Raw genomic sequence first — 4,861 nt, 5'->3', positions numbered from 1 at the left:
GGTCAAAAGTGGTTATTCACCTGGCAAAGGGCTGGGAAAAAACCTTTAGGGTGATCCCTTGCCCGTTTCCATACCATCTTTCCAAATCCGTCAGGGAAAAGACAAGTCTGGGCTGGGATTTACCCCCCGCTATTTAGGAGGGGCCACTGAACTTCCGCCTTCCACTCCGGCTCCTCTTAAAATCACCTGGTAAAAACATGACCCGGTGTGGATCCCTCAGTGGCCCCTATCTAGAGAAAAACTACAGGCGGCTCATTCTCTTGTTAAGAATCAACTAACGGCCAGACACCTTGTTCCCTCCACCTCCCCATGGAACTTCCCTATTTTTGTCATCAAAAAATCCTCTGGCAACTGGCAACTGTTACATGATCTCCGGGAAGTTAACAAAATCATGGTCCCTTTTGGCCCGGTTCAGCGAGGCCTTCCCGACCCCTCAGGAATCCACGGACTTCCCCATGGCCATCATTGACATTAAGGATTGTTTTTTCTCCATTCCTCTTCACCCCAAGATTCCCCTCGATTTGCTTTCACCCTTCCATTTGTCAATATCAGTCCGGCCGACCGTTACCAGTGGGTATGTCTTCCTCAAGGAATGACTAACAGCCCAGTCATGTGCCAGGTCTTTGTCACTACAGTCTTGACACCACTGCGACAAAATTTTCCACAACTTTATCTTGTCCACTACATGGACGACATTCTTTTGGCCGCTCCCACTGAGGCATTGTTCCAGGAGGCCCTTCATAAAATCTTCCACCTCCTCCGACACGCTAATCTCATAATAGCCCCAGAAAAAATTCAATTGCAGCCTCCCTTCAAATTCCTGTGTTTCTCTCTCACCCTGGAGACCTTCCGGCCCTTTAAAGGACAGTTGATCACTCAGGACATTCATACACTCCATCAGCTCCAACAGTTCTGTGGAGACTTGGCCTGGCTTCGGCCAACTTTGGGAATTCCCACAGGCACACTCAAACAGTTATTTGATTGCTTACAGGGTGACCCCTCTCCCACAGTGCCTCGCCAACTTACCCCTGAGGCCCACTTAGCCATTCAACAGGTTAACTCTTGTTTACAGTCCACCATTCTTTGCCGTATTGACCACTCCAAACCCTTTACCTTTCTCGTCTTTGCAAGCGCCCTCACTCCCACTGGACTGTTTTGGCAGGAGGGTCCACTCCGATGGTCCCATTTATCAGTCTCTCGTAAACGGGTTGTGTCCCCCTACCACACTTTGGTAATTCAACTGATCATTGAATCATTGACCATTTACGGTCATTTGCCTTCAACCATTTCTGTGCCATACACAAAGCCACAAATACAAGACCTTTGTTCTTCTGATATGGATTGGATTATCTGCGCTACTCAATTCCTGGGGGAATTCATCTCACACTACCCAACATCCCCCTTGGTCACCTTTCTCCAACGTCATCCCTTTTGCTTCCCTAAGGTCACCCGCACCAATCTAATCCCAAAGGCACTCACAGTCTTCACCGATGGGTCTTCCAATTGCACGGCCGCAGTGATTTCTTCTAGGGGCCAACACTCTTTTGCGGTCCCAAGTACCTCTGCCCAAATCGTTGAGGCTACGGCCATTATGGTGGCTTTCCAAAATTTCCACGACACTCCCATTAATTTATATATGGATAGTCAATACCTGGCCCGGACCATCCCACTACTGGAGACGGCCCCCTATGTCTCGGCCTCCAGCTCGGCGGTGACCATTTTAAAAAATCTACAAACTGTTATTCAGTCCCGTTCCCACCCATTCTTTATTCCACATATTCGAGGCCACTTACCTCTCCCTGGACCATTGTCTCTTGGTAACACAATGGCAGACCTTCTTACTAGAACTCCCCCCGAGCCCACACTCTGCCTTCCAGCTATTCATGGAGCTCAACAAGAACATGCCAATCTTCATACCAATGCCTCCTCCCTGGCTATTAAATTTGGACTCTCCCGGCTTCAGGCTCAAGAAATTGTCCTGTCCTGCCCGGAATGTGCACCTTTCCGTCCTACCCTGCCATCTTACCAGGGTGCTAACCCACGAGGTCTTATTCCTAATCACATTTGGCAAATGGATGTCACTCATATTCCTCATTTTGGACGCCAATCCTTTGTCCATGTCTCCATTGATACTCACACCTCCTCTTTGCATCCCCTCATTCAGGGGAGGCGACCAAGGATGTTATCTCACCTTTGTGTCAGGCCCTTGCGTACATGGGATGGCCTCGTGTTATCAAAACGGACAACGGCCGGGCTTATGCTCGCCGATCCTTTGCCTCCTTTTGCTCTGACCATCATATCACTCACATTACAGGTATTCCTTATAATCCTCAGGGACAAGCTCTTGTAGAACGTGCCCATCAACACTTAAAAAATCAAATACAAAAACAGTCTAATTCCACCCCACCAGACCCTCGCACTTGCCTGTCCAAGGCTCTGTTTACTATTAATTTTGCCCTCTGGGACACCCAAACTAAATTAACAAGAGTGGAGGTCAATTGGCAAACACAGACCAATCATTCTATCCGCTCAGTTGTTTGGAAAGAGCCCCACTCCCTTCAATGGCAACCACCAGCACCCGGATCCCTTTGTATCTTTCCTCCTGGTCAACCTCAGCCTCGTTGGATCCCTCTTTGGCTGACTCACTTACTTCATAGTCCGCCCTCCGATCCGCCCAACGAAGAGGCGCTCTCCAAACCTTCTGAAAATGATCCTCCACCTGCTTCTACTCTTCCACCTCCAACTTCAAGTACCTCCCCTCCTTTGCAACATGATTCATTGGACAATAGCTAATAATCCCCCTTTCTTTCTGCTGGTTTCCAGAAAGGGGGGTATTCTCCCATCATTCTTGTCTACAATTCCACCACTAGACTCCTTTCTATAGTGTCTTTCAATCTATCGTTCAACAATCAATCCTCCCTCAATTGTAGCTGTCACCTTTCCTCCTGTTGGTCTAGAACCCTCAGCAATTCCTTTGTTGTCATGCATTTCCCTAAGGTCGTTATTATGCCTGTCAATGTGTCTGCGTCTCCTTCTCAGGTAATCATCCAAAATCGACAAGCAGGTCCGGCATTGGTTGTTGGTGCCTTGATCTCCGTCTTCTCAACGCTGGCAGCTGCGGCCGCGGTGGTCAGCGGCCTAGCTCTATCCAACTCCATACTCAGTGCAGATACCATCAACCTTCTCTCAGAAAGAGTCTCCAGCACCTTTCTCACACAAAATTCCATCAACAACCATCTCACAGTAGGACTACTCCAGTTGAGTCAACAAGTTTCCTTAATACAGGAAGAAATAGACTTACTGATTTTAACTGCTCATATCCCCTGTATGCCTACCTATGCCTTCACCTGCTTACCCCTGCTGTTGTATCCAACTACTCCTCCCAAGTTCATTCCCTTAATGACTACCTGTGCAGCCCATGGAACCAAACCTTTCTCAATTTTACCGTCCAATTGGCTAATCAAATCCTCACTATTAATAATATTCGGGCTTCCATATATAATCCCGATCAAGCCCTCTCCTGGCTCTCCAAAGCTTGGGGATTGGTCAAATCCTTAAGTGGAGCGGTCTCACTCCTCAGTCTAATTTTTCTCTGTCTAGTCTAGGGGTCATTTTTGTCATCTTGTGGCATCAATGGAACAGACGCAAAAACTTACGAGTAGAGCTTACATGTGCGCTATTCCCCATTACAACCTTCTCAGGACCCCAATGTCTGGATAAGTATTGCCCTAGACCACTTGTAGGCCAATGACAGGTAAGATGGTGGTGTGCCCCATAGCAACCTAAGACAGCACCGTCACGTCACCTTATCCGGAATCCAGGTAGCGGACAGCCATGACGGGTAAGCATGGGTGCATACCTGCCACAACCTAAGACAGGACCTTGTGAGTCCCTCCCTACACCATAAAGTAAAAACGGGGGAGCTGTTAGTAACCTTTGGCAATACCGCCTTGGCAATGCTGCTTTCTGGCTGACAGAGGGACCTGAGGTAGTGTTCGCTTCCACCTACCAAAATAACTATAAATCTGATGCAATCTTAACAGGAAGTTGCAAGGTCCATGGAAAGCGCATGCGCAAGGCAAAAGCGACGAAAAGCGCATGTGCAAGCTACGTAAAGCGCATGTGCAGACCAAAGCACATGTGCAAGTCAAGAAAAGCGCATGCACAGACTTTCATATATATATCCCTGCCCACTCGGTAATAAAGTGTGTGTTCCTGCCTCCAGCCAAGTGAGTAGACGCATTTTTCATCCCCAGCCCCTCCGCCGTGTTCCTGAACCCGGTCGGCCTGCGAGACAGACCGACATTAGTGTAATGTTGGCTTCATAGAACGTGTTTGGTATTATCCCTTCCTTCTCAACTTTTAGGAAGAGTTTGTGAGGGATAGGCACTAATTCGTTTCTGAATGTTTGGCATAAAAATTTCAATGACATTTTTCAAAGAAATAGAACAATTATTAATGAAATTCATATGGAATCACCAAAAACCCCAAATAACCAAAGCTCTCCTGAAAAAAAAAAAAAGAAGGGAATGGAGGCATCACACTCACAGACTTCAAACTATACTACAAAGCCATAATCATCAAAACTGCATGGTATTGGAACAAGAACAGACACACAGACCAATGGAGCCGAACAGAAAATCCAGAAATAAACCCACAGATTTATGGTCAACCAATCTTTGACAAAGGAGCAAAGAATATGCATTGGAGCAAAGAAAGTTTGTTCAATAAATGGTGCTGGGAAAACTGGGTTACTACATGCAAAAGAATGAAGCTTGACCACTACCTCACACCATGCACAAAAACCAACTCAAAATGGATTAAAGAACTAGACATAAGACCTGAAACCATAAAATACATA

This window comes from Talpa occidentalis, unplaced genomic scaffold (assembly GCF_014898055.3).
Source record: "Talpa occidentalis isolate TD23 unplaced genomic scaffold, MPIMG_talOcc4v2.1 talOcc4.6, whole genome shotgun sequence".
Classification (NCBI taxonomy): Eukaryota; Metazoa; Chordata; class Mammalia; order Eulipotyphla; family Talpidae; genus Talpa; species Talpa occidentalis.
This window is presented reverse-complemented; position numbering follows the sequence as displayed.